At 34.0% G+C, this 8,167-nt stretch overlaps 1 long non-coding RNA gene across 1 annotated transcript; it reads left to right on the top strand.

The window, feature by feature from the left end:
* The first annotated feature begins 413 nt into the window (after window positions 1-413).
* On the top strand, window positions 414-7,138 carry LOC120353891. The gene is made up of 2 exons (XR_005572681.1): window positions 414-552; window positions 7,086-7,138. It is a non-coding gene; the product is annotated as an uncharacterized LOC120353891 (long non-coding RNA).
* The last annotated feature ends 1,029 nt before the right edge of the window (window positions 7,139-8,167 follow it).

Below are 8,167 nucleotides of genomic sequence, written 5' to 3' on the forward strand. Positions count from 1 at the left end.
CAATTGTTTCTTGTTAGATTGAGAACTGTTTGAATTTTTAGTTTCTTTTTAATTTCTTAGTTCTGAATTTTAGTTTATTTTTAATTCCTTTCTTAATTTTTCATTTCTATTCTATCCTATTCTACTAATTTTTCATTGTGTCAATGTTCTTACTGCTGATACATTTCCAGTTCAAATTGAACTCTGGCTATAGAGCTCCCGAAATTTCAATGCATAATATTTTAATTTGCTTGTGCAACAATTCATAAAAATATTGTATTATTATAGTGTGCGAGTGCAATGCATGAATGCTGATGTTGATCATTATAGTAAAGGTTATGTAACCTTTATGGAATACAATATATGTTGCAAAAACTCATTCATAATTGAAAAAAAGAGTTCCATGAATTTCAATGGCTTTTATTATTTGTTGTAGGTATGCAGCAGAGATTGTTGGAGGTGGAGATTGATGAACTGCAATGCATGGATGCTGATGTGAGCTGGGCGGGCGGGCATCGTGACGTCACTCCACCCTTCTGTCATCACCCGAAGCCTTCAAGTAGGGCATGACAGGTGAGTCTTGTCACATACCTTTGTAACCGTCTGAAATGTTATCAAGTTCTGTTAGGTTTTGTAAATATCTCCCAGGCCTCTTCTAAGCCAGTTTTACTACGCATATATCCAGTAGGTTCTTATGTATGGTATCATAGCTTGGGGTGGAGCCTCCTCGTTTGCCTGGGAGCCGGAGCAGCTCTCTTTGTCTCAGATACAGAGTAACGGCCATCAACGGTCACAGTTATCACATAGTTATTCAAAAGTATTCTTTGAGTATATATAGTGAGGTCCACGTTATAATGACAGTGTGTGATTTGCAATGGTGTTGTTATCCTTGTGTATCATTCAACAAAGCAGATGGCGCTATCTCTTTCACCTATTGCAAGGTTGCCACATCGTTCATCAACAATGTAGAAATTCAACTAATTGAACCATTGCAAGGTTGCCATATCGTTTATCAACAATGTAGAAATTCAACTAATTGACAAAATAGGGTTGAGGGTTAGGTTCTATTAGATTATATTTAATAATGTTCATAAGGATAGGTTAGGTTTTTGCTTTGAAATTGCAATATGCTAGAAGGGGTTAGGGTCCAGGTAGAGTTATGTTTTTTGTTGTTTCAAAGGTGAAAGGATAGGTTAGGGCTTAGGATTTTGCTTTGAAATTCAAAGTATTGAATGTGAAAGGGCTAGGGGTTAGGTTATTCAAGTTATATTAATAATGTTTCATAAGGCAAGGTTAGGTTTTTGCTTTAAAATTGCAATATGCTAGAAAGGGCTAGGAAACAGGTGAAATTATGGGTTTTTGATATTGCAAAGGTGAAAAGATAGGTTAGGGGTTAGGATTTTGCTTTGAAATTGCAATATCTGGAAGGGATTATGCGTTTTTACAAATATTTATGTTTATTAATGTTTTAAATATAAAAGGGTTAGGGTTAGGGGTTAGGTTTTTTAACTTTTAGACAAAGCTGACTGGTTAGTTTCAGTTTTGTTTTGCTTTACATCACTTAGTATTCACATGTTAAATACAACCGTTAATTTTATTAATTATATTATTGAAAGTACTTTTCTGTTATTGAAAAACCTCCCCCACACAGATCGTCTATGTGGGGAAAATATTCACAAATCTGTTTTTAGATATGTTGTCTATGTATGTGCTTTGTATTGTGAATTGAAATTGAATAAATTAAAAAAAATTGAATATTGAATGAAATGTGATATATATTGATTATTATATCGAATTTAATGATAAATCATCATTGGATAATAATATCCTCATCAAAATTGAATGACGGCTCCAGTTACGGTGCTCGGTAACCATCATCACAAATAACGCTACATTTAAAAATCTGACTGAATGGAACGGGAAAAAACCGTTACCAACGCATGCGCGATACGGTGCTGTCTGAGACCGAGAGTGGTTTGTGGAGCCGGTGGCAGTGGCACAGCGAGCAATCATCAAAACATGTCTCAGGCGAGACTATCGCTACCCATCTAATCCTGTTTACCAAGAGTTTCAAGTTTTTAATATTAGACAGCTTTACATAAGAGTTTTAATGAATTACATATACTACAACAAACACTTGATTTTCAATAATTTAGTTCATACTCATAATACAAGATATCTAATTAACTTTGGTATTACCATAGCCACCTCTAATACAAGGCCGTGGCCTACGATATTGCAACGTTTCAGTGTAGGCCTAGAATCTAATACATGATTGGTAAAAAATACCAGCTAATCTTTTCCACCAATCATGTATTAGATTGTAGGCCTACACTGCGACGTTGCAATATAGTAGGCCGCGGCCTTGTATTAGAGGTGGGCTATGGTTGCGACGATTCACAACTCAAAAGAATCATCGATAAATTCTAACAGCATATGGAATTGCCCATCCCCGACTCCTGCAGAACTGCTTGAAAATAATAGGAGTCGTTGTCATATATTGTATAGAAACGTTCCCATCATTTAAAACAGTCGGAAAATTACAGTATTAACACCTACGAGCAACATTTGAGTGGATGTTTATTAGAAATAGGCAGGGATGCTGCAGAGCAACTGATTCAATCCGCCTTCTTATTCAGAATTTGATCTCATAGTGAATTTGAAATTTCTAATGAGTACTATACCGTTAAGCTTCATCTTCTTCTCTAAGTGCCTATCCGTTCCGGATGTTGGCTATCAGCATGGCTATCTTGATTTGTTGGTTGCGATTCGGAAGAGTTCTACTATGTTTTACCGAACCACTTCCTCAGATTTGCCAACCAAGATATTCTTCTTCGACCCGGTTTTCTCTTGCTGTTTATCTTGCTTGAAGGATACTATTAACCTACCCATTAAGGATGCCCATTAAGCTACTATTCATATTATAATACTTCTTATATCTAGTATGAATTTTTTGTGTACAATTTATATTCTTTGATTTGTTGAAGAATGTTAATAAATTCAATTATAATAGTTTTCATTATAATATGTACAAAACATGAGAACATAGTCTCAATCAATCTCCACTCACAGACTCAAGTCTTTGTGGAGAGTATTCACTTTTAAATGTGTAAATGAATTTCATAAATTTGTATTATGTTTTTGCGAATAAAAAGCTATTTAATTTGAGTATATATTTTATAATATATGAATAAAGAAGTCTTAATCTAATCTAGGCTAGGCCTAGGCTAAACTTGGTAAGCTAAGCTGTAGGTAAGCTTGTTACCATGCTAGATTATAAATATAATAGTGCTCGTATAGTGTCATCATACTGCAAAATGTGACCCAGTTAAGAAATTGGCGAATTGCAATCTGCAATGTTTGTTTGATTCCGTGGACTATAGTGAGGTCCATGTTATAATGGCAGTATTTGATTATTATTGGTGTTGCTATCCTTGTCTATCATTTGATATTATCAGTTCCTATAATTTGACATTGGGTAATACGGCAAGGCAGAACATAGGATAAAAGCCATAAGAATAAATAAATAATTTGACAAAGCAGATAGCGCTTTCCTTCTCTAGCTCTTAAATGTTGCCAGATCGTTTTTTAATAATGTAGTATTAAAATTCACAAAATATTCAATTTCAACTATGACAATTTATTATTGAATCATTGAACATATATTTTCGTGATGAATAAATTATAATTGATTATTTTTAACAAGATTGAACAGTTGATATTACATCAGAATATCGGGACCGAGCTTCGCTCTGGAGAACAAAAGCATAACAAATTTATTAAGAAAAAAGAAATATTATAATAACATTTATACAGAAATGTTCTATCTAATCACAGTAATTGAGATTAATTCCCAGAGGAATGCAAAAATTTCCCTCATAAAGGCTCAGTTGCACAAAAGCGGTTAAATTCTAATCCTGATTAACTTCACGTGAACCAAATCAGAGAAGATCATTTCAAAAAGATGGATCTACTGGATTTCAGGATGAAAATAACCGGATTTTTTGCAACCGGCACTAAGTACCTGATTGAATGATTACAAAAGTTCAACAGCTGAGTCATAATTTAAGACAGTCCCACACACATGAACTCGCTCACTCACTTCCATCACCAACAGACGACGAAATAATTATTATCAGCTGTTTTTCCAAGGATGAATAATTATTATCCTTTTAATGTCCTTCAGCGAGTTTTTCCAGGGATGAGACCTAGTGCAATCGAATCTTTATATTATAAACCTACTATGTTCTGAATTTCGTGAGAATCGCCTTCTGCCTTCTTTCGTGAGAATCTGCCTTCTATAGAAGGCAGTGGCAAGCCGGATAATCAGCAACGCTGTTCTTCTATCTTTCTCCACTGCCATTATAACGTGGACCCCACTATAGTGTGGTTGACTCAAATAGCAGGCAACAACTCAGCTGGCTCACGACTGTTATTGTTATGCATTAACCTCTAGCGTATTGATGCTGTGGAAAGGGTAAATCGGTCCAGGGATCAACTTGTGAGACCGTGACTGTACTGATAGACTCGTTAGTTTGCAAGCTGAGCGATTTCAGAATATGCCTGCAGTATTGAATAGGAAAGGGGTCGCGTGATGCTCTTAAATATATTTCCATTAAATATTAATTCATTCTTTCAATATTTAATCTCAATTATGGAAATTTATTAAATTATTGAAACATTCAATATAACTTTCTTGGCGAATAAAATATAGTTGATTATTTCAAACAAGAATGAACAGTTAATATTACATTGAATTTACCGTTATCAGCTCAGCTATCTTGGCAGTGGCAAGGCAGAGAGTCGGCAACGCCTTTCTTCTATCTCCCTCCACTTCCTACTATCTTCCTCTACATTTTGTGGACCTCACTATAGTCTATTAACTTTTAGAAGTGAATAGCTCAAGAGCTAGTTGAGGTAACAATATAGCCAATAATCTGAGAATCGTCTCTTTTTTGAAATACGTTTCCTTTCTAATCAGGCCTACGATTCTTATGTGGCTTTTAAACCTTTGGAGCTGTTTCTATTTAAATGATAAAGACTAAGAAATTGTCAAAAAACCACAGATTAATTGATACATAGAAAGACCGGTTTCGGTTATTACACCATTGTCAATCTCTGATAAACTGAGATATAAACTGTTTATCAGAGATTGACAATGGTGTAATAACCAAAACCGGTCTTTCTAAGTATCAATAAATCTGTGGTTTTTTGACAATTTCTTAGTCTTTTTCATTCAATATGAATAATTACCACAATATCAACTTCTCAACTAGGCCTACACAAAAAAGTGTTCTATTTGTTACTCATCTATTCCAATATTCTTTTCATAGAGTTTATTTACAGCATTTAATATGTATTTTCGTTTAATAATTATAAATTATTCATCAATTAGCATTTGAATAAATGCAATTTCTATCTCTAGACTGGCTGGCCGTTATGGCTTCGTATAAAATTAGCGCTGCTATCCAGAGATTTTCAGTTTGGTGTGAGGGTGAGCATACCTTACTAGCAATTAGGATGTACCAGGTTCGATTCCCGGGCTGGAAAATAATTTTTGGATAGTAGCGCTCATCGAATTTTCATCTATAGCGAGGTTCACGTTAAGGTGCGTACAGATATACGCGCCGCGAACATGAGCAATTCACTTTTAGTCAATTGATTATATCTGTATTTTTACAGAAATAGTAAGATACAGATATAAAAAGCTTGGCATCAGCTGATTAAAAGTGAATTGCTCATGTTCGCGGCGCGTTTATCTGTACGCACCTTTATAATGGCAGTGGAGAAAGATAGCTGAACAACATTGCCGATCCTCTGTCTTATCAATGCCTTCTATAGACGGTAACTGTTCATTCTCGTTTAAAATAATCAATTATATTTTATTTAACAAGAAATTATATTTTCCAATAATTTCATAATGAATCTTAATAATGATTGAGATAAACTATTTTGTTAATTAATTATTAGTGTTCTACATTGTTAATAGACGATCTGGCAATAAAGCAAAGCGAGAAAGAGATAGCGCTATCAGCTTTGTTGAATGATGGACAAGGATAGCAATACCATTGCTAATGAAACACTGCCATTATAACGTGGACCTCACTATAGCTGTTTACCCTGTTGTCAATATTTGCAGTAGCAGAAGTCTGCGGGGTGATTTACAGAATGATGTAATTTGGATTTTCGTTTAATAATAACTAGTAGGTAGTTCTGTGAACAGTAGACCTCACGCAGTATTCTCATCCACAAGTACCAGATGTCAACTGTTTTAAATGTTAACAAACTCAGTTCCGTTTGAATTGTATTTCATATGATATAATTCATCCAGTTCCGTGATGATCTTTCTATCTGATGAAAATTAATTTTTAGAATCAAAATATTAATTCTCCAGCTTATTTAGTTCATTTGTTTATTTTTATTCACCTATTAAATTAGTTTTTTCGAATGTGAGAATATTGATACTGATGGGCACGCATAATAATACCATGACTGCAAAACAAAATATTGATACCAAAGACCTTAAAGCTGCGATTAGATCAAATTTATTAACAAAATGTTAATAACTCAATCCTTATAGATTATATTAGATTGAACATAACTTATCATACACATGATGAACATGTGTGTTTGTCAACTTGCGTTCAATCTAATAGAATCTAAAAGGATTAAGTTATTATCATTTTGTTGATAACTTTGGTGTAAACCCAGCTTAAAGATGCATACCTCTTCAAGGTCTTTGATTGAAACTATAGACCTTATACAAATACAGTAATAGACTGGCTTCTCCACACATCTGTGTAATAACTTGTCAGCTGATTTATGATGAATAATTCTAGTCTGCAAAATTTCCAAAAACCTTGTATATATGTCGACGCGCAATTCAAAATGGAACATACCTGTCAAATTTCATGAAAATCTATTACCGCGTTTCGCAGTAAATGCGCAACATATAAATATATAAACATTAAGAGATGTGCCAAACCGTCGACTTGAATCTTAGACCTCACTTCGTTCGGTCAAAAATATTCGTTAACATTTGAATTAATTCATTTTTCATTAATTTTCATCTTTAGATTTTTAATTTATTTAATGTTGTGTTGCAGATGGTGATGAGATGACGTCATGCAAGTTGACGGTAGTGAACCGGGCAGTGATGGAAGAATATTTGCAATGCAGGTTAGTGTCGTTGTTATTATTTATTCATCTTGAAATTATAACTTATAATTCCACTACAGTATTTCATGATTATTAGGGAATACATGAATAACAAAGAATACACAATTAATTTAATATGCAGAAGTAATTATTTCAACATTGTTCGCTCTGAGTAGTTGTGAAAATTATCCATAGGTTGCTGAATAAAAAGACTATAATATATTGTTCAATGTTTTTGTTGATGGCTTGGCTTGTAATTTTTACTCAGCCTATTTATAATTGAAGAGTGTATTATAGAAGGTGATTTCAGTGCATTGGATTGATTGGAAACTTGCAACAAGCTGGTAGGCTTTCATGCTATCCTTTACGGGTTGCTGAGTAATTGAGAAAATAGCTAGTAAAGTGGGGTCTACATTAGTCAAGTTTTCTTGAGTACAAAAGTCAAGAAAACTTGACTAATGTAAACCCCACTTAATCCAGTAAGTAAGCCAGTAATTGAAACATCGAATTGATTACTTTAAGGGCTGGTTTCCGAGCTCGGGATTTAGCTAAGTTCTAAACTTTAACTGGCTATAAACTCTGGAGTCAGAAAATTGGCTTTCCGAGTCAGAGCGTTAACGTAGTTGAAGGTCTTGAATAGACTCTGGAGTTTAGAGATCACGTTAGACCCTGGAGTTTATAATTTCGCTTTCTGAGTGAAGGGCTTGTAAGTCGAGAACTTATAGATAACGAGCTCGGAAACCGGCCCTAAATGTTACTGATGAATTTTTCAAAAGCAATGATAGTCCCTGAAACTGTAAAATTGGATCAATTTACATGCGCCTCATGTTAATATTAAAACAACTACGTTCTTGAATCACAAAATTTATTTCATTTGAGTAATGTATGTGATTATGTTTTATTTGTATGCGACTTGTGTCAGTATTATAGAAATTAGAATGCATGACGTGTATAAAATGGAATAAATACGATAACTATATAGGAATTGGAAATAATGGTAGTGACTTCATCCCTTGACTGCAGTTAAGGA

This window comes from Nilaparvata lugens, chromosome 12 (assembly GCF_014356525.2).
Source record: "Nilaparvata lugens isolate BPH chromosome 12, ASM1435652v1, whole genome shotgun sequence".
Classification (NCBI taxonomy): Eukaryota; Metazoa; Arthropoda; class Insecta; order Hemiptera; family Delphacidae; genus Nilaparvata; species Nilaparvata lugens.